This window comes from Phyllobates terribilis, unplaced genomic scaffold, assembly GCF_046119375.1.
Source record: "Phyllobates terribilis strain yellow unplaced genomic scaffold, ASM4611937v1 Scaffold_74__1_contigs__length_7073193, whole genome shotgun sequence".
Classification (NCBI taxonomy): Eukaryota; Metazoa; Chordata; class Amphibia; order Anura; family Dendrobatidae; genus Phyllobates; species Phyllobates terribilis.
This window is the reverse complement of record NW_027362834.1, coordinates 3579319-3604962: the sequence shown is the minus strand read 5'-3', so window position 1 is coordinate 3604962 and position 25644 is coordinate 3579319. Positions and strand designations below refer to the sequence as shown.

The 25644-nt window shown below is 46.8% G+C and overlaps 8 non-coding genes and 1 pseudogene across 8 annotated transcripts; all 9 read left to right on the top strand.

Annotated features, from left to right (window-relative positions):
- Positions 1–138: 138 nt before the first annotated feature.
- On the top strand, positions 139–329 carry LOC141195173 (U2 spliceosomal RNA). The gene has a single exon (XR_012267777.1). It is a non-coding gene; the product is annotated as a U2 spliceosomal RNA (small nuclear RNA).
- A 1115-nt stretch (positions 330–1444) lies between these two features.
- On the top strand, positions 1445–1635 carry LOC141195172 (U2 spliceosomal RNA). Its single transcript, XR_012267776.1, has one exon. It is a non-coding gene; the product is annotated as a U2 spliceosomal RNA (small nuclear RNA).
- A 1115-nt stretch (positions 1636–2750) lies between these two features.
- On the top strand, positions 2751–2842 carry LOC141196519 (U2 spliceosomal RNA; annotated as a pseudogene).
- A 794-nt stretch (positions 2843–3636) lies between these two features.
- Positions 3637–3827, top strand: LOC141196390 (U2 spliceosomal RNA). Its single transcript, XR_012268922.1, has one exon. It is a non-coding gene; the product is annotated as a U2 spliceosomal RNA (small nuclear RNA).
- A 2444-nt stretch (positions 3828–6271) lies between these two features.
- Positions 6272–6467, top strand: LOC141196357 (U2 spliceosomal RNA). The gene has a single exon (XR_012268899.1). It is a non-coding gene; the product is annotated as a U2 spliceosomal RNA (small nuclear RNA).
- Positions 6468–7576: 1109 nt separating this feature from the next.
- LOC141195171 (U2 spliceosomal RNA) lies at positions 7577–7767 on the top strand. The gene has a single exon (XR_012267775.1). It is a non-coding gene; the product is annotated as a U2 spliceosomal RNA (small nuclear RNA).
- A 1111-nt stretch (positions 7768–8878) lies between these two features.
- On the top strand, positions 8879–9069 carry LOC141195170 (U2 spliceosomal RNA). The gene has a single exon (XR_012267774.1). It is a non-coding gene; the product is annotated as a U2 spliceosomal RNA (small nuclear RNA).
- Positions 9070–10180: 1111 nt separating this feature from the next.
- On the top strand, positions 10181–10371 carry LOC141195168 (U2 spliceosomal RNA). Its single transcript, XR_012267772.1, has one exon. It is a non-coding gene; the product is annotated as a U2 spliceosomal RNA (small nuclear RNA).
- A 6093-nt stretch (positions 10372–16464) lies between these two features.
- LOC141196340 (U2 spliceosomal RNA) lies at positions 16465–16663 on the top strand. Its single transcript, XR_012268886.1, has one exon. It is a non-coding gene; the product is annotated as a U2 spliceosomal RNA (small nuclear RNA).
- The last annotated feature ends 8981 nt before the right edge of the window (positions 16664–25644 follow it).

The following is a 25644-nucleotide window of genomic DNA, read 5'->3' as shown; positions in this document are numbered from 1 at the left end:
GCAAGCCGAAAAGTGCAGGCATGTAAGGGATCTAGAGGTTGACAACATGTCTTCTTAACGGGAGTCCAGGAGCTCATCTCCACAAATGGACTTTTCAGGATCCTTGGGTGGCTCCGTAGTTTGAAACCAATTCTGGTTATCGCTTCTCGGCCTTTTGGCTAAGATCAAGTGTAGTATCTGTTCTTATCAGTTTAATATCTGATACGTCCCCTATCTGGGGACCATATATTAAATGGATTTTTAGAACAGGGAGATGGAAAAAGAGCTTGCTCTGTCCACTCCACGCATTGACCTGGTATTGCAGTATCTCCAGGACCGGTGCACCCCTTCTTTAATGCAGTTTCTAAAATCAGAAAGAATTGAATTCAATGTTTTTTGTTCATTTTGCTTGTTTGTCGGATTTGGGGATGGACTCTTTGGCTTTGCTTTTCTTCTCCTCATTGGATTTTTCATGTTCAAAGTTGCAGAAGCCAGATTACAAGCTCATTTTGGTTCAACTTCAGCAACTGTGCATTGCATTGCCATGTAATGTGATGCAATGCTATCTTTCTAGCTCTCCCTTTTTACTTCCTTTTGGATAAACAGACATATTAGGCAAGCATTTTGGAGCTTTCACCTAAATAACTACAGGTGGTGAGATAAGCTGCACAATATAATTGACCTTTCAGTATATTGTTGCACACACACCATCTATTTAGCAAATGCCCTTGTTATCAACAGCAGCCTTTTAAACTCACCTGAGCTAACAGGTATGTGCGCTGGTTACTCTGCTGCGCTTAAAATGTCTTTTTTGGTTTGCTACAATGCCTTTTCTGAAACGTTGTCTCCTTCTGCTGGAACACTGACTTCTTTCATTTAATGCCTGCAGACTATAAAAGAGAAACCAACCCAAAAAGTTTGGTTGATTAGTCTGTGGCATTCTGTTAAACTGTTGCTTATGGCGGTCTCTGTGAGCTTCTCAGCGACATTCAGCCAGCCAGGTATCCTGCCTGCAGTAGATGGAATGTGGCAATGGAACGCTGGCTGCGCGTGTCATAATAGGCTCTGAGCCTTTATATACCTGTGCACAGCAGCAGCCACCTTCAGTCTGCTGCTGGACAGCCAGCAGCAGCAGCAGCAGGAGAGGTATGTAATCAGGAGCCCTCCTGCTAAGGGTAGACAGCTGCTCGTTCCACCCCACCCCCCGCCTTAATTGGTTCTCCTCCCTTCCAACGGTGTTGAGGCAGGTGGGAACAGCAGGGGGTGAAGTTGCTGTGTTTAAAGAGGTGGAGTTATGCAGATCTAAAACGCGTGGATTGCAGCAGCAGCAAGCCGAAAAGTGCAGGCATGTAAGGGATCTAGAGGTTGACAACATGTCTTCTTAACGGGAGTCCAGGAGCTCATCTCCACAAATGGACTTTTCAGGATCCTTGGGTGGCTCCGTAGTTTGAAACCAATTCTGGTTATCGCTTCTCGGCCTTTTGGCTAAGATCAAGTGTAGTATCTGTTCTTATCAGTTTAATATCTGATACGTCCCCTATCTGGGGACCATATATTAAATGGATTTTTAGAACAGGGAGATGGAAAAAGAGCTTGCTCTGTCCACTCCACGCATTGACCTGGTATTGCAGTATCTCCAGGACCGGTGCACCCCTTCTTTAATGCAGTTTCTAAAATCAGAAAGAATTGAATTCAATGTTTTTTGTTCATTTTGCTTGTTTGTCGGATTTTGGGATGGACTCTTTGGCTCTGCTTTTCTTCTCCTCATTGGATTTTTCATGTTCAAAGTTGCAGAAGCCAGATTACAAGCTCATTTTGGTTCAACTTCAGCAACTGTGCATTGCATTGCCATGTAATGTGATGCAATGCTATCTTTCTAGCTCTCCCTTTTTACTTCCTTTTGGATAAACAGACATATTAGGCAAGCATTTTGGAGCTTTCACCTAAATAACTACAGGTGGTGAGATAAGCTGCACAATATAATTGACCTTTCAGTATATTGTTGCACACACACCATCTATTTAGCAAATGCCCTTGTTATCAACAGCAGCCTTTTAAACTCACCTGAGCTAACAGGTATGTGCGCTGGTTACTCTGCTGCGCTTAAAATTTCTTTTTTGGTTTGCTACAATGCCTTTTCTGAAACGTTGTCTCCTTCTGCTGGAACACTGACTTCTTTCATTTAATGCCTGCAGACTATAAAAGAGAACCCAACCCAAAAAGTTTGGTTGATTAGTCTGTGGCATTCTGTTAAACTGTTGCTTATGGCGGTCTCTGTGAGCTTCTCAGCGACATTCAGCCAGCCAGGTATCCTGCCTGCAGTAGATGGAATGTGGCAATGGAACGCTGGCTGCGCGTGTCATAATAGGCTCTGAGCCTTTATATACCTGTGCACAGCAGCAGCCACCTTCAGTCTGCTGCTGGACAGCCAGCAGCAGCAGCAGCAGGAGAGGTATGTAATCAGGAGCCCTCCTGCTAAGGGTAGACAGCTGCTCGTTCCACCCCACCCCCCGCCTTAATTGGTTCTCCTCCCTTCCAACGGTGTTGAGGCGGGTGGGAACAGCAGGGGGTGAAGGTGCTGTGTTTAAAGAGGTGGAGTTATGCAGATCTAAAACGCGTGGATTGCAGCAGCAGCAAGCCGAAAAGTGCAGGCATGTAAGGGATCTAGAGGTTGACAACATGTCTTCTTAACGGGAGTCCAGGAGCTCATCTCCACAAATGGACTTTTCAGGATCCTTGGGTGGCTCCGTAGTTTGAAACCAATTCTGGTTATCGCTTCTCGGCCTTTTGGCTAAGATCAAGTGTAGTATCTTTCGAAAAGGCGGTTTTGGATGTTGGCCGCCCTAGTAGATTGATACATTATGCACACTGGGGTTTAGGCGCTTGTTAGTACGCCAGGTGGCTAATATAGTCATCTGGTGGAAAGCATGGCCCCCCAGGATCGACGCCATTGGGCCGGGGAAGATCGAAAGCCTGAAGTGTGAAGTGCCCCAGGAGTGGTGACCCTGGGGTGCCTTAACTCACTGGGATTGGGAACCCCACTTGAGTTTATGGCACATTTGCACAAGCACTTTAAATTTTCTTTCTTCGCACACACCCTTATTCCGGGCCTTCTGGCCTTAGGATGGGGAATTTTTCAATTCCCGGTCGAAGGTCCGGGCAGTATTATACTGTGAAACCTTCACTATTTATTTAATTTCTTTGTCACTGTGTGTCCACTTATTCACGTGTGTCACGTCCTACTAGGATTTTGTCGGGATGCGGTTCCCTTACGGGTTCCTCTCTTGGCAGGTCTAGGGGGGGAGTGTGTGGCCATCAGGTTCCGCTCCCCCCTGAACCCCCCTGGCTCTCCTCTTTCGGGAGGAGAGCGTTGTTGGCTCCCCTCTTCCGGGAGGGGAGCACAGTCTTTGGCTCCCAGTGCCTTGCTCGGGTGAGAACTCGGGCAGGTGCTGGGGGTAAGATTGGGTCGCCTCTGGCTCCGGCTGGAGGTGGCTATTTGTCCCTGTTCCTCGCTGTGGCCTTCTGGCTCGGAGGGACGGGGAATGGTTTGGGGGACCCTTCTCCTTTTGGAGAGGGTTTCAAGAAGACCAGCATCCTAGTGCACTTTTTTTGTGGCACTTGTCACTTTTTTAAGCGCACTCGGGTTTTGTACACGAATTCGGGCTTTCGAAAAAAAAAAAAAAAAAAAAAAAAAATCTGTTCTTATCAGTTTAATATCTGATACGTCCCCTATCTGGGGACCATATATTAAATGGATTTTTAGAACAGGGAGATGGAAAAAGAGCTTGCTCTGTCCACTCCACGCATTGACCTGGTATTGCAGTATCTCCAGGACCGGTGCACCCCTTCTTTAATGCAGTTTCTAAAATCAGAAAGAATTGAATTCAATGTTTTTTGTTCATTTTGCTTGTTTGTCGGATTTGGGGATGGACTCTTTGGCTTTGCTTTTCTTCTCCTCATTGGATTTTTCATGTTCAAAGTTGCAGAAGCCAGATTACAAGCTCATTTTGGTTCAACTTCAGCAACTGTGCATTGCATTGCCATGTAATGTGATGCAATGCTATCTTTCTAGCTCTCCCTTTTTACTTCCTTTTGGATAAACAGACATATTAGGCAAGCATTTTGGAGCTTTCACCTAAATAACTACAGGTGGTGAGATAAGCTGCACAATATAATTGACCTTTCAGTATATTGTTGCACACACACCATCTATTTAGCAAATCCCCTTGTTATCAACAGCAGCCTTTTAAACTCACCTGAGCTAACAGGTATGTGCGCTGGTTACTCTGCTGCGCTTAAAATTTCTTTTTTGGTTTGCTACAATGCCTTTTCTGAAACGTTGTCTCCTTCTGCTGGAACACTGACTTCTTTCATTTAATGCCTGCAGACTATAAAAGAGAACCCAACCCAAAAAGTTTGGTTGATTAGTCTGTGGCATTCTGTTAAACTGTTGCTTATGGCGGTCTCTGTGAGCTTCTCAGCGACATTCAACCAGCCAGGTATCCTGCCTGCAGTAGATGGAATGTGGCAATGGAACGCTGGCTGCGCGTGTCATAATAGGCTCTGAGCCTTTATATACCTGTGCACAGCAGCAGCCACCTTCAGTCTGCTGCTGGACAGCCAGCAGCAGCAGCAGCAGGAGAGGTATGTAATCAGGAGCCCTCCTGCTAAGGGTAGACAGCTGCTCGTTCCACCCCACCCCCCGCCTTAATTGGTTCTCCTCCCTTCCAACGGTGTTGAGGCGGGTGGGAACAGCAGGGGGTGAAGGTGCTGTGTTTAAAGAGGTGGAGTTATGCAGATCTAAAACGCGTGGATTGCAGCAGCAGCAAGCCGAAAAGTGCAGGCATGTAAGGGATCTAGAGGTTGACAACATGTCTTCTTAACGGGAGTCCAGGAGCTCATCTCCACAAATGGACTTTTCAGGATCCTTGGGTGGCTCCGTAGTTTGAAACCAATTCTGGTTATCGCTTCTCGGCCTTTTGGCTAAGATCAAGTGCAGTGATCTAGCGGTTGCTGCCTTGGTCTTGACTGGGAGGTGCTTGGGGTACCCGGCTCCTTGGCCTGGGGGGATCGCTACACTCATCGGTGGAGCTAAACCCCCCTGCTGCTATTAGGGAGTCGGATTAGTCCCTGGGCAACGAGAGGCGATCACCTTGTCACCACACATAGCTGTGGGGGGCAACTGTCGCCACACATAGCTGTGGTGGCAACATTTGGAGGATTAAAAGGAAAAACGGAAGGAAAACGGATTGTTGAGATGGAGTTTTGGAAAAAGAAGAGATGCTTACTTTTTTTTGTGAAACGGGAGACGGAAGAAACTTTTTTGGAAGAAAAATGGATTCTGGAAATTTTGAGGAAACATGAAGTTTTGGAGAAGGATATCTACTGTATGCAAGAAATAAAGCAAGGTAAAGTTTGTGATGTGACTCTAGTTTCTGAGGAAAAGTGCATTCATTTTTTCAAATGCTGGAGTGAAGAGGATTCTGGGAAAATTGGAGTAAGTGCATCATTCATGGGGAAACCGAAGAGTGTGATAATTTACATGGACAATCCGTTTGTGGAAATAGAGGAGATAATGGTTTTTTTGGAATCTAAATGTAAGATGGTAAAGTTTCAGAAATTATACAGGAACAAAGTTGGTATTTGGAACGGAAAGAGACGTTTTTTGGTGTGGACAACAGGAGAAGAAAATTTGCATAATGGGAGGATTATGGTAAACGGGAGTTCTGGGTATTGTTACATGGAAAGCAGCAAAGGAACTTTTGAAAAGAACTTTGGAGGACAAAAGGAAGATATTGGTGATAAAATGAAGAAGGAAGTTGATGCGATAATTATAGAGGAGAATAAGCAGGGAAAAGAAGTTGAAAGTTTAAAGGTGAAATTGAAGAAAAAGGTAACGGTACAGGAAAATTGTGGATCAAGGAAAGTATCTGGTGAAAAGAAAGAAGTAAAAGAGGAAAAGGGTAAAGTGTTGGAGAAGGTGGTGACTTTCAGAGATGATGAGGAAGAGTATGATTGGGAACAGATGCGGTTAGAGCATGAGGAGGAAGAAAAGAAGTTAAGGGGTTTTGTTGGGAGGAAAGTAAAAGAGAAAAAGGGGATATTTAGTTTGGGAAACCGGGTGAAGTAATGTCAGTTGTGATTTGTTTGGAAACTGTTGAAACTGCAAACGAATTGTTATGTTTAACTTTATATATATTAATTCAAATGAAAAAATATAAATATAATATCTAAACACGATGATGGAACTAAAATCTTGAGTTTGGTGATATATGATTTAAGATTATAAAACTTAATTTCTGAGTGTTTGGAAAAAAAAAAAAAAAAAAAAAAAATCTGTTCTTATCAGTTTAATATCTGATACGTCCCCTATCTGGGGACCATATATTAAATGGATTTTTAGAACAGGGAGATGGAAAAAGAGCTTGCTCTGTCCACTCCACGCATTGACCTGGTATTGCAGTATCTCCAGGACCGGTGCACCCCTTCTTTAATGCAGTTTCTAAAATCAGAAAGTATTGAATTCAATGTTTTTTGTTCATTTTGCTTGTTTGTCGAATTTTGGGATGGACTCTTTGGCTTTGCTTTTCTTCTCCTCATTGGATTTTTCATGTTCAAAGTTGCAGAAGCCAGATTACAAGCTCATTTTGGTTCAACTTCAGCAACTGTGCATTGCATTGCCATGTAATGTAACGCAATGCTATCTTTCTAGCTCTCCCTCTTTACTTCCTTTTGGATAAACAGACATATTAGGCAAGCATTTTGGAGCTTTCACCTAAATAACTACAGGTGGTGAGATAAGCTGCACAATATAATTGACCTTTCAGTATATTGTTGCACACACACCATCTATTTAGCAAATGCCCTTGTTATCAACAGCAGCCTTTTAAACTCACCTGAGCTAACAGGTATGTGCGCTGGTTACTCTGCTGCGCTTAAAATTTCTTTTTTGGTTTGCTACAATGCCTTTTCTGAAACGTTGTCTCCCTCTGCTGGAACACTGACTTCTTTCAATTAATGCCTGCAGACTATAAAAGAGAACCCAACCCAAAAAGTTTGGTTGATTAGTCTGTGGCATTCTGTTAAACTGTTGCTTATGGCGGTCTCTGTGAGCTTCTCAGCGACATTCAGCCAGCCAGGTATCCTGCCTGCAGTAGATGGAATGTGGCAATGGAACGCTGGCTGCGCGTGTCATAATAGGCTCTGAGCCTTTATATACCTGCGCACAGCAGCAGCCACCTTCAGTCTGCTGCTGGACAGCCAGCAGCAGCAGGAGAGGTAAGTAATCAGCAGCCCTCCTGCTAAGGGTAGACAGCTGCTCGTTCCACCCCACCCCCCGCCTTAATTGGTTCTCCTCCCTTCCAACGGTGTTGAGGCGGGTGGGAACAGCAGGGGGTGAAGGTGCTGTGTTTAAAGAGGTGGAGTTATGCAGATCTAAAACGCGTGGATTGCAGCAGCAGCAAGCCGAAAAGTGCAGGCATGTAAGGGATCTAGAGGTTGACAACATGTCTTCTTAACGGGAGTCCAGGAGCTCATCTCCACAAATGGACTCTTCAGGATCCTTGGGTGGCTCCGTAGTTCGAAACCAATTCTGGTTATCGCTTCTCGGCCTTTTGGCTAAGATCAAGTGTAGTATCTGTTCTTATCAGTTTAATATCTGATACGTCCCCTATCTGGGGACCATATATTAAATGGATTTTTAGAACAGGGAGATGGAAAAAGAGCTTGCTCTGTCCACTCCACGCATTGACCTGGTATTGCAGTATCTCCAGGACCGGTGCACCCCTTCTTTAATGCAGTTTCTAAAATCAGAAAGTATTGAATTCAATGTTTTTTGTTCATTTTGCTTGTTTGTCGGATTTTGGGATGGACTCTTTGGCTTTGCTTTTCTTCTCCTCATTGGATTTTTCATGTTCAAAGTTGCAGAAGCCAGATGACAAGCTCATTTTGGTTCAACTTCAGCAACTGTGCATTGCATTGCCATGTAATGTAACGCAATGCTATCTTTCTAGCTCTCCCTCTTTACTTCCTTTTGGATAAACAGACATATTAGGCAAGCATTTTGGAGCTTTCACCTAAATAACTACAGGTGGTGAGATAAGCTGCACAATATAATTGACTTTTCAGTATATTGTTGCACACACACCATCTATTTAGCAAATGCCCTTGTTATCAACAGCAGCCTTTTAAACTCACCTGAGCTAACAGGTATGTGAGCTGGTTACTCTGCTGCGCTTAAAATTTTTTTTTTGGTTTGCTACAATGCCTTTTGTGAAACGTTGTCTCCCTCTGCTGGAACACTGACTTCTTTCATTTAATGCCTGCAGACTATAAAAGAGAAACCAACCCAAAAAGTTTGGTTGATTAGTCTGTGGCATTCTTTTAAACTGTTGCTTATGGCGGTCTCTGTGAGCTTCTCAGTGACATTCAGCCATCCAGGTATCCCGCCTGCAGTAGATGGAATGTGGCAAAGGAACGCTGGCTGCGCGAGTCATAATAGGCTCTGAGCCTTTATATACCTGCGCACAGCAGCAGCCACCTTCAGTCTGCTGCTGGACAGCCAGCAGCAGCAGCAGGAAAGGTAAGTAATCAGCAACCCTCCTGCTAAGGGTAGACAGCTGCTCGTTCCACCCCCCCCCCACCTTAATTGGTTCTCCTCCCTTCCAACGGTGTTGAGGCGGGTGGGAACAGCCGGGGGTGAGGGTGCTGTGCTAAAAGAGGTGGAGTTATGCAGATCTAAAACGCGTGGATTGCAGCAGCAGCAAGCCGAAAAGTGCAGGCATGTGAGGGATCTAAAGGTTGACAGTATGTCTTCTTAACGGGAGTCCAGGTGGCCATCTCCACAAATGGACTTTTCAGGATCCTTGGGTGGCACCGTAGTCCGAAACAAATTCTGGTTATCGCTTCTCGGCCTTTTGGCTAAGATCAAGTGTAGTATCTGTTCTTATCAGTTTAATATCTGATACGTCCCCTATCTGGGGACCATATATTAAATGGATTTTTAGAACAGGGAGATGGAAAAAGAGCTTGCTCTGTCCACTCCACGCATTGACCTGGTATTGCAGTATCTCCAGGACCGGTGCACCCCTTCTTTAATGCAGTTTCTGATATCAGAAAGAATTGAATTCAATGCTTTTTGTTCATTTTGCTTGTTTGTCGGATTTTGGGATGGACTCTTTGGCTTTGCTTTTCTTCTCCTCATTGGATTTTTCATGTTAAAAGTTGCAGATGCCAGATGACAAGCTCATTTTGGTTCAACTTCAGCAACTGTGCATTGCATTGCCATGTAATGTAATGCAATGCTATCTATCTAGCTCTCCCTCTTTACTTCCTTTTGGATAAACAGACATATTAGGCAAGCATTTTGGAGCTTTCACCTAAATAACTACAGGTGGTGAGATAAGCTGCACAATATAATTGACCTTTCAGTATATTGTTGCACACACACCATCTATTTAGCAAATGCCCTTGTTATCAACAGCAGCCTTTTAAACTCACCTGAGCTAACAGGTATGTGAGCTGGTTACTCTGCTGCGCTTAAAATTTCTTTTTTGGTTTGCTACAATGCCTTTTGTGAAACGTTGTCTCCCTCTGCTGGAACACTGACTTCTTTCATTTAATGCCTGCAGACTATAAAAGAGAAACCAACCCAAAAAGTTTGGTTGATTAGTCTGTGGCATTCTTTTAAACTGTTGCTTATGGCGGTCTCTGTGAGCTTCTCAGTGACATTCAGCCATCCAGGTATCCCGCCTGCAGTAGATGGAATGTGGCAAAGGAACGCTGGCTGCGCGAGTCATAATAGGCTCTGAGCCTTTATATACCTGCGCACAGCAGCAGCCACCTTCAGTCTGCTGCTGGACAGCCAACAGCAGCAGCAGGAAAGGTAAGTAATCAGCAACCCTCCTGCTAAGGGTAGACAGCTGCTCGTTCCACCCCCCCCCCACCTTAATTGGTTCTCCTCCCTTCCAACGGTGTTGAGGCGGGTGGGAACAGCCGGGGGTGAGGGTGCTGTGCTAAAAGAGGTGGAGTTATGCAGATCTAAAACGCGTGGATTGCAGCAGCAGCAAGCCGAAAAGTGCAGGCATGTGAGGGATCTAGAGGTTGACAGCATGTCTTCTTAACGGGAGTCCAGGTGGCCATCTCCACAAATGGACTTTTCAGGATCCTTGGGTGGCACCGTAGTCCGAAACCAATTCTGGTTATCGCTTCTCGGCCTTTTGGCTAAGATCAAGTGTAGTATCTGTTCTTATCAGTTTAATATCTGATACGTCCCCTATCTGGGGACCATATATTAAATGGATTTTTAGAACAGGGAGATGGAAAAAGAGCTTGCTCTGTCCACTCCACGCATTGACCTGGTATTGCAGTATCTCCAGGACCGGTGCACCCCTTCTTTAATGCAGTTTCTGAAATCAGAAAGAATTGAATTCAATGCTTTTTGTTCATTTTGCTTGTTTGTCGGATTTTGGGATGGACTCTTTGGCTTTGCTTTTCTTCTCCTCATTGGATTTTTCATGTTAAAAGTTGCAGATGCCAGATGACAAGCTCATTTTGGTTCAACTTCAGCAACTGTGCATTGCATTGCCATGTAATGTAATGCAATGCTATCTATCTAGCTCTCCCTCTTTACTTCCTTTTGGATAAACAGACATATTAGGCAAGCATTTTGGAGCTTTCACCTAAATAACTACAGGTGGTGAGATAAGCTGCACAATATAATTGACCTTTCAGTATATTGTTGCACACACACCATCTATTTAGCAAATGCCCTTGTTATCAACAGCAGCCTTTTAAACTCACCTGAGCTAACAGGTATGTGCGCTGGTTACTCTGCTGCGCTTAAAATTTCTTTTTTGGTTTGCTACAATGCCTTTTCTGAAACGTTGTCTCCCTCTGCTGGAACACTGACTTCTTTCATTTAATGCCTGCAGACTATAAAAGAGAAACCAACCCAAAAAGTTTGGTTGATTAGTCTGTGGCATTCTTTTAAACTGTTGCTTATGGCGGTCTCTGTGAGCTTCTCAGTGACATTCAGCCATCCAGGTATCCCGCCTGCAGTAGATGGAATGTGGCAATGGAACGCTGGCTGCGCGTGTCATAATAGGCTCTGAGCCTTTATATACCTGCGCACAGCAGCAGCCACCTTCAGTCTGCTGCTGGACAGCCAGCAGCAGCAGCAGGAAAGGTAAGTAATCAGCAACCCTCCTGCTAAGGGTAGACAGCTGCTCGTTCCACCCCCCCCGCCTTAATTGGTTCTCCTCCCTTCCAACGGTGTTGAGGCGGGTGGGAACAGCCGGGGGTGAGGGTGCTGTGGTAAAAGAGGTGGAGTTATGCAGATCTAAAACGCGTGGATTGCAGCAGCAGCAAGCTGAAAAGTGCAGGCATGTGAGGGATCTAGAGGTTGACAGCATGTCTTCTTAACGGGAGTTCAGGTGGCCATCTCCACAAATGGACTTTTCAGGATCCTTGGGTGGCACCGTAGTCCGAAACCAATTCTGGTTATCGCTTCTCGGCCTTTTGGCTTAGATCTTGTATCTGGTCAGAAGGATCCTATAGTGTCTCCCCCTCGGCCTTGCAGCATCGCCACTTAGGTGGCTTAAGCTGCCTGCTGCTATTGGGGGGGGTCCAGAGGAAACGAGAGGTGATAATGGGCGTCAAGATTCGCTATGCCGGGACCGATGATATTCGGGTCAAAAATGCTTTTCGCATTGATATTGAGGAGTCGAGGAGGAATTTCTTTAACCTGCCGTTCTTGGTGGAAGTCGTCATCTTCAAGATTTTGAATGTTGGTCGTGGAGACATCATTTGCCTACAGGAGTTCTCAAAGAATGGCCGGTACGTTTTAGTCCTTGATCGTATGGCAGCTTGCCAGAATCTTTTCAAGACTCTAAAGGATCAGCAAGCCTTGGATCATCCGGCTCTTGATGGGCTTACATTCACGGTATTGTATACTAAGGGGGAAGTGCCAGTTATTGTGTTTATGCACAACCCCCTTGTGGATGTGGAGGACATTACTAGATTCCTGAACCGTCATTGCAGCTATGTGTCCTACTCACACAAGGTGAGGAATGAGGTGGGCTTGTGGACTGGCAAACACAAATTTTTTGTACGGTTCCAGGAGGACCCCCAGGGACCTGGGGGTATCCACTACCCTCCCCTCAGTTTTGCCATCGGGAGGGATAGAGGGTATATGTATTTTCCTGGTGCTCCGCGTTTTTGCAGGAAGTGTAAATCCTTTGGACACTACCAAGAGGACTGCACGGTGGAGAAGTTTTGTGGGAAATGCAATAAAGAGGGTCATCTGGCAATGGAGTGTACTAACTCCATGGTTTGTAATGCATGTGGCGAGGAGGGACACGCTTTCAAGGACTGTCCCCATCGTTCCAGGTCATATGCAGAGGCCGTGTCCCCACGTCCTACTACTGCCGCCACTATTGGTGAGGCGATCGAGGCAGTAAGGGACTTCATGGAAGAGATGGAGCAAGCACCCGATCCTGCTGGTGGAAGCGCTGTTGAGATAGAGCCTGCAGATATGTCAATTCTGCTTGATGTGAGTGGTGAGGGAGAAGTGAGCGGTTCACTCTCCACAACGCCGGTGTTGGCTTTGGAAAGCTCAGAGGCAATTCATGAAGGTGGTGGTGGCCAGGGTGACTTCACCGGGGCTGTGGTGAGGCCCCCTGATGAGGACTCTGATGTGTCTTCTGCAAAGAAGTTCCGGCCAGATTTTTCACCTGCCAGTATTGGGAGCATCAGCCCCTTAAGTGATAGGAGCTATCCCGAGAGCTACAGTGCCTCTCCTAGGAGGTCTTTTTTGGAGGAGGGGGCCAGCATTCTCTGCTTAACATCAGGAATCGAGTTTCAAGACGAGAAAGGTTGACTCTTCGGTGGGGGGTATGTTCTTTTTTACCGAATATGGTTAAAAAATGGGCTCCAACGTGGGCTGTAGTGTACTGTCAATAAATGTAAGGCTTATAAAATCTAAGCCTAGAAGATTGGCTATACTGGAAGAACTAAAAAATCTTGGAGCAAATATTTACTGTCTGCAAGAGTGCGGAATTGAAGAGTCACCTCCTGAAAAGGACTGGGTATATGGGTATAGCATTTGGTCAGGTTCAATGACAAACAAAAATGATGGTGTGGGGATTTTGTTGGGGAATAGGGATTTAAGTTTTGAAAATTATATGGTGGTGGAGCCAGGTCGTTGTATAATGGCAGTGGTTAAGGGGAGAGGGTGGAGGGTGAAAATTGTTAACGTGTATTGTCCAATTAACAAAGGGGATAGGTTAGCACTATTAGAGAAAATACGTTTATTTTTGCCTGGAAGGATTCCAATATTATTAGTTGGTGATTTCAATTGTGTTTCTGAAGGGGAAATTGATGTCACGGGTACGGTCCTTAATCAAATTACATCTGATTTTTCTTTTTTAGATGCAGCGGAATTTTTGAGTAAGCCACCACCGGCCACATATAGAGCTGATAGGGGAGGAATAGTGTCCAGGATTGACCGCATGCTGTATACAAATAGAGGTTTGGTGTGTAAATTTTTTAAACAGCATGTTTTTTCTTTCACAGACCATGAATGTTTGTGGGGTATGTTTGAAGGTGATAAAAAAATGGTGCATGGTGTTGGGGTATGGAAGCTAAATGTTAGGTTGTTAGAGGATGTTAGGGTTATGAGAGACTTCGAAAGTAAGTATGAATGGTGGACGTCTAGGAAAAATAATTTTGTGGATGTGACTGTATGGTGGGATTGGGTGAAAGTGGAAATTAAGATTTTTTTTAGGAGGTGGGGTTATAAAAAAGCAGCAATTGAAAGAGGCAGATTTAAAGATTTAAATATGAGGATTGAGTGGTTACATAAAATGAGTATGAAAGGAATTGATGTTAGTGATCAACTCAGAGGAGCGAGAGATGAGATGAAGCGTGTTTTGGAAAAGCGTGGGAAGGAAATTATTTTTAGGACGAGAGTTGAGCATTTGGATATGGATGAGAAGTGTACGAGGTACTTTTTTAAAAAAATGTGCAGTAAAAAAGATGAGTTGGATGAGGTTGTAAATGATAATGGTATGACTGTGGTTGGAAGGGAAGTGTTGGATGAGGTACATAGTTTCTATAGTAGTTTATTTGAGTCTAAATGGGTGGATGGGGGTTTGAAAAAGCATGTGTTAGGTATGTTGGAGAGTCAGCTTGAATCAGGGGAACGTGAGTGTTTGAGTGAAGATATTGTTTTTGATGAGGTTAAAAAGGCGGTGGATGGTGCGAAAAAGAATAAAACACCTGGGAAAGATGGGTTGCCTGTGGAGTTTTATGTAAAAGCATGGGATGTGATTGGTGTTGATTTTGTGGAGGTATGTCAATATATGTGGATGAATGGTGTACTTTGTAATTCCATGAAAGAAGGAGTAGTTGTTTACTATATAAGAAGGGTGAGAAAAAGAATTTGCGTAATTGGAGGCCGATTACATTACTCAATGCAGATTATAAAGTCTTTAGCAAAATTCTGGCTAACCGTATGCGTGGGGTGATTGGAAGTGTGGTTGGTGATGATCAAGTGTGCGCGGTGCCAGGTAGGTGTATGACTGATAACCTCTTGTTGTTGAGGGACGTAATTGGAGATTGTATGTTTAGGAAGGGGAAATGTATGGTTTTTTGTGTGGATTTTGAGAAAGCTTTTGATAGAGTGTCGCATGCGTTTATGTTTGAGGTGTTAGTTAGGATGGGTTTTCCTAGTGTTTTTGTGAATGCCATAAGGTGTTTGTATGATGGTGTGGTGAGTGAAGTGTTAGTGAATGGATGTTTGAGTGAGAAGGTGTGCATAAAATCAGGGGTCAGGCAGGGGTGTCCGTTGTCCCCTGTCCTGTTTATAAGTGTGATTGAGCCCCTGTTGTGCATGATTCGGAAAGAGAAAGTGATGAATGGTCTTCTGATCCCAGGGAGTGGTGGAAAGACTGTAAAGGTAATGGGGTATATGGACGATGTTGTTGTGGTGAGTGATAATATGGCTGCTATGAATCGAGCAAGGTTGCTTTTAGATTTCTTTTGTGGTGCATCTGGTTTTAGGGTGAATTGGGGGAAGTGTAGCTTTAAGTGTTTCGGGGATTCGAGTGTTAGGATGGATGGTGTGATATGTGAAGAAGGTGCTATTAAGGTTTTGGGGGTGTGGTTTAACAAAGATCTGAAAGGGAATGAGAGATGGGATGAATGCGGTAAGAGGATTGAACAGAAGTTAAATTTTTGGAGGTTGCGGGACTTGACATTGTCAGGCAAAGTCCTTATTATTAAGTCAGTGATTCTTCCTATGTTACTTTTTGTGTCAGTGGTTTTTCCAGCCCCTTATAGGGGTTTTAGGCGGATTGAGAAGCTAATTTTTACGTTTTATTGGGGAAGTAAGATGGAAAAACTTAAAAGGGAATATTTGTGTAAGTTACGTGAACATGGGGGAATGGATTTCCCAAATTTTGAAATTTGTCTTGGTTTAAATTTTATTAAAACAGTGGTTGTTCTGTTAGGTAGGGATAACAAGACGGCTTTTATGATTAAATATATGGCTGGATGGATGTTGTTTGGGTTGAAATGGATGAGAAGGGATGCAAGAGTGCCTGTTTCGTTTAAATGTCCAGTGTGGTATGAGTTTGTTGAAAAATTTGTTGTCAAGCATGATTTGTTGGATGTTCCTATGGGTGATTTCAAAGTGATAAGGAATGTAAGGAGAAGGATGCGAGTTAGAGAGTTTGAATGTAACATTAGGGGCTTGAGATCGAGTGAAGCGTTGTGTGTATGGAGGAACCTGAGTATAAAAGGAATATCGAATAGGCAGCGTGATATCGTATGGATGAGTTTGCATGAGATTTTGCCTGTGAGAGAGGTACAGAAGAGGAGGGATCTGATTAGAACAGAGGTATGTCCGAGGGATGGATGTGGGGCGAGTGAAACTGTTATGCATTTGGTTTGGAATTGTGATTATGCTCAGAGTGTTTGGAAGGGAGTGGGTGGTTTATGCAAGGAACTAGCGGGCGTGAATTTTATAAATTGGAGAGTGGTAATGTTTGGGATGGGTGCAAGTAGCCGGGTGAAAGAGAGATTGTTGTGGTTGATAATGGCATGTGTAATAGAAAGTCTGTGGGACGTTAGGAATTTGTGTTTATTTAAAAGGAAAATAATCTCAGTTAATAATTGTGTTAGGATGGTTTTGTCAAGGTTATACATAGTTTATTTATGGGATAGCCGTGGCGGTGGTGGCTCTGATTCAGAAGGTTTTTGGAAAGTCAAAAAATGGAGGTCACTGGTAAAGTACCAGTAAGTCCTTGTTTAAGTGTTGTGATCTGTCATTTTTTATGACAATGGTATGTTTTTATAGTTTTTGTCCATTCAAAAGGTCTTACAACTGTTTCAGTATAAAGTTATAAATATGAAATAAAGAAAGTACCATTATGATGTAAGACTGGGCAACGTAGTGTGAGTTTTTATACTATTGATTGTTGCTTGAAAAATTTTACTGAATAGTATAAAAAAAAAAAAAAAAAAAAAAAAATCTGTTCTTATCAGTTTAATATCTGATACGTCCCCTATCTGGGGACCATATATTAAATGGATTTTTAGAACAGGGAGATGGAAAAAGAGCTTGCTCTGTCCACTCCACGCATTGACCTGGTATTGCAGTATCTCCAGGACCGGTGCACCCCTTCTTTAATGCAGTTTCTAAAATCAGAAAGAATTGAATTCAATGCTTTTTGTTCATTTTGCTTGTTTGTCGGATTTTGTCATATTCTAGAATACACAATGCGTTAGAATCGGGCCACCATCTAGTAAACAATAATTCCAATCATAGACAAACCTCATGTGACACTGGATCAAACTGCCCGAACAGCTGCCCCATGGTGATGGCTTTAGGGTTCACTGTCCGGTAAATCACTTTTTCTTCTTCGCACCCTCGCTCATTCATAAGAGACAGCGTATCAGCGAGGACGTGGAGGACCTTCGTTTTTCCAGAGAACGGCTCTCCAACCAACATAAAACTGTACGGGATAAACAAAATGCAGCATGGTCCATTGTATAAAATGGAAACAGCGAAGAATAAATCCCCCGTCCCATGGACTTCTGTAGTTACAGCTTACCCGTTTCTGACAATCATCATCTCATACGTCTGGATCATTTCCTCCAGGAAGACCTTCTCGGGCTGGATGTTGTGTCCAGCACAGCTCTCCTGTGCGCATTCCAGTAAATCCTGAGCAAAAGGAAGGTAAAATATTTCATCAGTCTGTTTACAGTGGATCCAATTAGAGGTGGGAGAATACATTTTCAGGAACCAGATCAGTATTCTGTGGCCGCTGGACAGGACCCATGAGAGCCGCCTCTTAGCTGCCGGCATCCCCGGCTCCTCTTCTGATTATATGGCCTGGTGTACATCATGCTGCAACCATACTGTCATGCCAGGCCGGCTAATCTGAAGAAGAGACGGGGGGCAGGAAGAAATAAGGTGGCTCTCAGGGGTCTCATTCAGTGCCCACCACTGACCTGATGTCACGCACAGTGTAGGAAAGACAAAGTGCGACACAAAGGGATGAGGGGAAGGGAGCCCAGATACTAGGGAAAGGGGGAAATGGAGACCTCCTAGGCTGATCTGCAATCACCCTGTCTCCCCTACCGACTCTATATTGGTTCCTCACCAATTGCCGCACAGGAACCTATCCCTGTATTTCCTTAGCGCTTGACCCTGGATAGGGAAGGGGGGTGAGCACTAGTCGATCCCCACTGACAACTAAAGACAGCAAGGGGAGACAGACACAGGGGAAGTAGCTTAGCTTGAGTCGACTTCAGAGAGATGGCACACACATCCTCTTAGCACCAGAGAGGAAGTAAGAACTGCACTTGCTCCAAGCCTTCACAAGGGGTCATGTGAATATCACTGGCACCTCTGTGTAGCAACCTGGAAATATTTAAACACCCAGGCCTGATTGTCAATTAGAACAGGAGGGAGGTAGCCGCTGGGTCCTACAGTGAGACCGCTAAGAAGATGTCCGTAATGCCAAACGAAGGGATCTCCTGCAACCAACTGCAGGGCGACTGTCTGTCACATCTGACGCACCCATGACACCTGGCCATTGGATCAGTCTCCTGCGAATCGATTCATTCATCTAAAAAAAAATGTCTCCATAACCTACAACTAAACTAGCGATAAATCACTCACAGATGTTTTAACCATTTTTTTTCTACATCAGATCATCCTGCATTGGAGGTATACGTGAGCCCCCTTACCTCTGGTGCCCCTGTGCAGCTGCCCAGGTTGCACTAATGGGACCGGACGATGAGTGACAAGGTCATGTAACACAATTCCAAAGCAGTGGACCAGGATTGGGTGATTTCAATGGGATTGGTCTACCCTCTACTGTGTATGGGGGCCTCATGACAGATTATGTTGGGGGACATAAAAATCGGGCGGTTGGAATTTAATCACCCAATCCTTACTTTCTGACCCTGAAATTAGCAGCTGACATAAGATTCTGGCAGCGACTCTGTCTTAGAGAAAACAGGAATGAGCATTCCTGAATATGGGGGAGCCGGGAAAGATAACTGTCATCCTAATGATAGCTGGCCCGCTATATAGGACCTATCACTTGCCATTAATATGCAATTTTATTACCTGGTGTAAATGCCGCTGTTCTCCTGAATTCGGTGTTGTTTTTCTTTTGCTCCTGCGTCTCTCCATTCCTGAGATATAGCCGCTTTATAGAAATCTAGTTCATAATTTTAATAGCCAAGTGGGCGTGGTCATCAAGTCCTCTCTGTGGGAGTCTTCAGGAAGGCCTTGCCCAGTTGGCTTAAAGGGCTAGAGGAGAGTGACAGATGTCAGGAACGGAGAGGAGCAGGAAGAAAAGAAAAACAATGCCGGAGTCAGGAGAACAGCGGCATTTACATATTTATGGCGAGGGACAAGTCCTCTTTAAGTCTTGGAAAACCCCTTTAAGACACTATTATATTTTAATACCTTATAGTCGGCTTCCGGAAGTTGAATGCCAGGGAACAGGTCACTGGTAATCCCATTGAACAGAGGAATATCATGAGACAAAAATTTGGGTTCGTTTACATCCTTAATTGACCGCAAGAGCTAAATAGAATGAAAAAGGATTAAATGATAAAATAATTCATATACAATATGACATGAAACAATATTAAAAGTGAAGAACCCCATTACAAAGGAGCAGTCAGTTCTTGTGGTATGTCTGTATTAGTAAAGAATAGTATTCTCCAAAAAATAAGTATGAAACCTCTTTTCCTAAAACGCTACATTGTATCGTCCCTCTGTTATACCTCCTGGAAATGTATGTGTAAATGATATATAATGTATATGTGGCACCCCAGGGGTCTGGTCTCCACAATAATAGCAATATTATGTCTGAGAGCAGGTGGGAGGTCTCTTGGTCAGGAATCCTATGCATGCCACACCTCCTGCCCAGTCCTGGGAGGGGAAGAACTTCCCCTATATAAACCTGGGGCTGAGGCAGGGTTAGAGACTAGAGTAGAGAGAAGAGAAGCAGCCATAGGAAGAAACAACAGGAGCTCTGTGGGAGCAGTGCTACAAGGAGTCAGGGGCTGGCAGCTGCAGAGCTCGCCCTGACTGAGAAGTTATCACCGGACCCGGAGTCCGAGGCTGTGGGGACTAATCTTTACCCAGCAGCAGAAAACGACCGGCAGGGGATTGCAGGTCCTCTGGCCCAGAAACCCGAAGGCACGGTCACACGCGTGGGACCAGCACCGCCATCGTGGAGCGGAAGCCATTAGAAGGCCCCGAGTCACCGGCCATACGGGTGAGCACCACACGGTACACTCAGGGACGTGGGCTACTTTTACCCGCCTCTAGCAAGGTAGCCAGAAGAGTACAGTTAGTTGGGAAGGCCTACAACTCCGCCTGGCCAGGGGAAATCCCATCTGCTCAAGGACTGACCAGGCCCCGATCGCTAGCAAGTACTCCGGGAGGGTCTATCTTTGTCATCAGTAAAGACCCTGAACTACACCGCATCGTCTCTGAGTGGTTCCTGCTACCCCCATCATCCATGTCGGCTGCCCTGAGGCCATACCCCTCCCGTTGGGGGTTATACCATCCACGCTTCACCATCCTTCCACCGGCCTCAGCGGTCTGACCTGCAGCGGCAGCTCCATAGCTGCATTCAACAGGTGGCGTAGTCGTCCTACATCTACTGCTAATATACTGCCTCCTAGTTTGACACCCTGGGCACGGACCGGGTCACCGCCACAAGGACTACTACCCCTATCCAGATCCGGCTCCGGGTATCCCCTGAACATGGCCCAGGGGGCGCGTCAACTTTTGGCGTAGTCGGCAGGATTTCGTGCCCGCAACCACCGGGTACTGCGTGCCTGAAAAAGAGACTTTTAAAACTTACCTGTGGTAAAGATTCCCGCCATCCGGCGCCATCTTCAGCCTTCTTCCCGCCATCGGTGAAGATTCCCGCCATCCGGCGCCATTTTCAGCCTTCTTCCCGCCATCCGTGAAGTTTTCCCGCCATCCGGCGCCATCTTCAGCCTTCTTCCCGCCATCCGTGGAGTTTTCCCGCCGTTGGACGCCATCTTGAAGACGCCGCGCGGGAAGAAGAGGGGCGTGGACTCCGAAAGCGCGCAAGAACTGAAGCCCCGCCTCACGTCCGGACGTCGCGTAAGGTCCTGGAAGGAGCCCAGCAGACGCTGACGTCACAGGAGCGCGACGGAAGGTCCTCAACCCTGACGATCCACTGCGGAACCGCGGCCTACGGAAGAGGATCATCGCAAGGTAGGCCACGGTCCACTAGGGGGGAGGAAGATGTCGGATACGGAGGAGAGCTTCACTGCCTCAACCCCCGCCAGCGCTGCTGCAGTCATGCCTTTCACCATGCCCTATATCCCGGGAGCAGCCTGGCTACCCCAATACTCAGGGGAGTCACATACCCTGAATGACTTTAGAGAGAAGCTGGATAGCCTCTTCCAGGTGTACCCCCTCACAGAAGAGCAAAAAGTGAGCATCCTGGTGGCCCAACTAACCGGGGCAGCCCAAAGGGAGGTAAAGTCCTGGCCACCTGGGAGGAGGACTGTCGCAGGGATACTAACCCGGCTGAGGGACACCTTTGATACCCGCACCTCAGCCGAGATTAAGCTTAGATTCTATGGGTGCAAGCAGCGAGCACATGAGAGTATAAGGGACTATGCACTCAACCTACAAGAGGCCCTGAGAGCCATTAAGCAGACCGACCCTGACAGCGTGGGAAACGAGGACAGGCTGTTGACCGAACAATTTATAGAGGGACTATATTGCAATGTCTACCGAACCCAGTTGCGGGCCATAGCCTTACAGGATCCTCATCTGGACTTTGCACAGTTCAAGGACAGAGCCATCCGGGTGCTCCGAGAACCGGCACCGGGTGGCGTTGTGGCCCACAGGCGCCCTGCTACCGCTTACCACCAGGAGGCGACACCCTTGTCGGCAGGGCCAGTGGGAGCTGATGCGCAGGCTTTGAACAATGACCCGGCTCCAGACCTGCACCATCAGGTCCAAGAGCTAGCTAAAAGCGTTGCTGCGCTAACCCGAACTGTGCAGTCTTTACAGGTTTCCACTCCAGGGAAGATCCAGCTGGCATCCGGACCGGAGGACATCCCGTGGCGTCGACCAAAGAGGACCCCACCGGCCAGAGGAAGACCCAGCGACCGGTACAACGAGGACAGACAACCCATCTGCCGCCGCTGCAATCAACCCGGACATATGGCAAGGTACTGTCCTTTAAACTGGCACAACCTGGGGTAGAGGGCCAACCCCCACTAAAAAGATCACCAGGCCCATCGAACTGGCGCGACAAATATGTAGGAGAACGTCCAGTCTTGCCTGTGGTACTGGATGGCATTCCTATGAGTGCCCTACTGGACACCGGGTCACAGGTCACCACCATCCCGTACGTGCTCTTCAAGCAGTACTGGAATGACTCGGATATAACCCGCTACCCTGACGACGACTTGAGTATCATCGCCAGCAATGGTCAACCCGTGCCGCAGATCGGATTTAAAGAGATGACCATTAAAATCGGTAGAGTCGAACTGGCAGCACAGGGACTGATCATTGTAGACATTGACAAGCGCGAGAGTCACCCAAAGATAACTTTAGGAACTAATGTGATTGAAAATTGTCTTGCAGAGGTGATTTTCATTTTACAGCAGGTTGCCAAGAACGCCAGCTCCGGCCAGCAGCGAGTGCTCCAGAAAGAGATCCGGGCACTGATGCGACGGCAACAGGTGGAACTCTCCGGCGGTGAGATTGGTAGCGTAAGAATGTGTGACCCTTTCCCTATTGCTATGCCCCCGAAAAGTGAAATGATGATTTGGTGCCGGGCAGCTATTGGTCTGAGAGGTAGAGATTACCAGGCAATGGTAGAACCAGTCTATTCAGACAGTAGGCCCACCATTTTGACAGCCCGGGGGGTAGTTGATGTACGCCATGGGAGGGTGCCCGTTCGCATAATAAATATCGGGAAAAGGGAAGTATACCTGCCCCGGTATGCCACGCTAGCCAAATTATATACCATCAACCAAAACTCTATAGAGTCTGTGGAACCCTTGCCTCCATCTCACCCGGAGGAAGGTAACGGCTCTAAGAAAATAATGGAGGATTGGTGTCAGCAACTACATTTGGGTACTGACTCCACTCCCTCCCACCAGAAACAGGGAGTCTACCGGGTGGTTCAAGAGTACAAGAGAGTGTTTAGTAAACACCCGTTAGACTTCGGGCGAGTCAAGGGGGTAGAACACCACATCCCCACGGGAGACCATCCTCCCATAAAAGAGAGGTATCGACCCGAACCCCCTGCACACTACCAACACGCCAAGGGGATGCTTAGAGACATGAAGGAGGTTGGGGTAATCAGGGATAGCTGTAGCCCCTGGGCAGCCCCACTAGTCTTAGTCAAAAAGAAAGACAACACCATGAGGATGTGTGTAGATTACCGGAAAATCAACCGTATCACACACAAGGATGCGTACCCCTTACCAAGGATAGAGGAGTCTTTGGCTGCTTTAAGATATGCTAACTTCTTCTCTACCTTGGATCTCACTAGCGGGTACTGGCAGGTTCCTGTAGCAGAGGCGGACCGGGAGAAAACCGCATTCACCACCCCGATGGGACTCAGCGAGTTTACTTGTATGCCGTTCGGACTCTGCAATGCACCAGGAACCTTCCAACGATTAATGAAGTGCTGTCTGGGACACAGAAACTTCGAGACGGTCCTGTTGTACCTGGACGATGTCATCGTATATTCCAAGACTTATGAGGACCACCTGAAACACCTGGCGGAAGTGTTCGAAGCCCTGGCAAGTTACGGCCTGAAGGTGAAACCCTCTAAGTGTCACCTCCTGAAGCCAAAGGTGCAGTACCTGGGACACGTGGTGAGTGCTGACGGAGTGGCTCCCGACCCTGATAAGATCACCGCAATTAAGGAATGGCCAAGCCCCTCCAGCGTAAAGGAAGTGAGGCAGTTCCTCGGGTTGGTAGGCTACTACCGAAGGTTTATTCCCGGTTTCACCAAAAAGGCAGCTCCTATGCAGGACCTCCTGATAGGCCAGTCCAGGAAGGCCAAGAACCAGAAGCCACCCTTCAGATGGGAGAAGCTAGAAGAAGAGTCCTTCCGCCAGCTGAAGATGGCCCTCACGGGGGATGAAATCCTGGCATACCCTGATTATAGCCAGCCCTTTATCATCTACACCGACGCCAGTAACATCGGGCTAGGAGCCGTACTGTCCCAGATCCAGCAGGGGAAAGAACGGGTAATTGCTTACGCCAGCCGAAAACTGCGACCCACCGAAAGAAACCCTGAAAATTACAGCTCATTTAAGCTAGAGTTCCTGGCAGTGGTGTGGGCAGTCACCGAACGCTTTAAGCACTACCTCGCTTCTTCCCGGTTCACCGTGTACACGGATAACAACCCGTTGACACACCTGGACACTGCAAGACTCGGTGCCCTAGAGCAGAGATGGATGGCCCGCTTGTCCAACTATGAGTTCACAATCAAGTACCGGGCAGGACGCTCCAATACCAACGCGGACGCCCTGTCCAGGATGCCAAATCTACCGGACGTAGGGGAAGATTCAGAGGGACTGGAAGAAGTTGAACTCCCCGCATTCCACCGTCATGGGACTATCCAGTATTCCCACCGTGTAAGGAGTAAATCCGCTACGTTCAACCCTTTACCTCATTACAACTGGGCGGAGACGCAAGACAGTGACCCTCCCGTCCGACTGGTAAAGGAGATGCTGACTCGGCCAGATGCACGCCTTGACCCAGACGCTCCGGAGGAAGCCAAGCAACTGTGGGCTGAGAAGAGTCGACTGTTCCTTTACAAGGGGAAGTTGTGCCGCAGAATGGTTAACTCCCGGACGCATGAACTAATCTGGCAAGTAGTGGTGCCAAGAAGAGACGCAGCTATGGTGATGGAGGCATACCACGACGGAGCTGGGCACTTCGGATGGAAGAAGCTGGAGTTCCTGCTGTGCGGGCGGTTCCATTGGGTAGGCATGAGGGGAACCATCGAGAGGTGGTGCAGAGACTGTGGCCCGTGCAACCTAAGAAGGAAGGACCGTGCCAGCCAGAAGACTCCCCTGCAGTCCATCGTCACCCGGCAGCCGTTGGAACTGGTAGCCTTGGATCATGTAAAACTGACCCCAAGCAGAAGTGGCTACGTCTACGCGCTAACCATCGTGGATCACTACTCCCGGTTCTTGGTTGTCGTCCCCGTCAAGGACTTAACAGCTCGAACAGCAGCTAGAGCCTTCCAGCAGCATTTCTGCCGTCCACACGGGTACCCGGACCAAGTGTTGACGGATCAGGGACCTGCCTTTGAAGCGGAGGTCTTCCAAGAATTCTGCACTCTGTATGGCTGCCGGAAGATAAGGACGACACCCTATCATCCGCAAATTAATGGACTTTGTGAGAAAATGAACCAGGTGGTGATAGATCTTCTGAAAACATTGCCCCTGGAAGAACGCAGTCTGTGGCCCGAGAGGCTGCCCGACCTAGTGGACCTATACAACCACATCCCGGTAGGTTCCACCAACTGTACCCCGGCTTACCTGATGAGGGCAAGACCTGGTAAGCTACCTGTTGACCTGGAGATGGGAGTCCTGACACCCGAGGACACTTCACCAGAAGCAGACTGGGATACAGAGAGGCAGCAGCAGTACCGGAAAGTACAGGAGAGCGTGGAGCGTAGTCTCTGTCAAGCTAGGGAAAGACAAGAGAAAACTTACAACCAGTATGCTCCCGCTGTTCCCCTGGTGCCCGGAGAGCAGGTCTTGAAGAGGAAAAGACGGCTCCACAAGTTGGACGACCAGTGGGAGAAGGACCCGTACACCGTACTGCCCTCAAGCCACGACAACCCGAAGGTCTGTACCATCAGCAAAGACGGAGGGGAAACCACAGACATTGTATCCCGGGATCACCTGAAGAAGTGTCCCGAACAGCTACGGAACCCTGAAGAGGAACAAGAAGACCCTCGACCCGTAGAGGAAAGGGAAGATATGGTTAGTACTGTGCTCGGAGACTTCCCTCGGTCCTGGACTCAAGTCAATGGTGCAGTTGTGGTACCCGTCCTCACGTTCCTCCAACCAGCATCCCAAGTACTTACGGAGCAACCGGTAGAG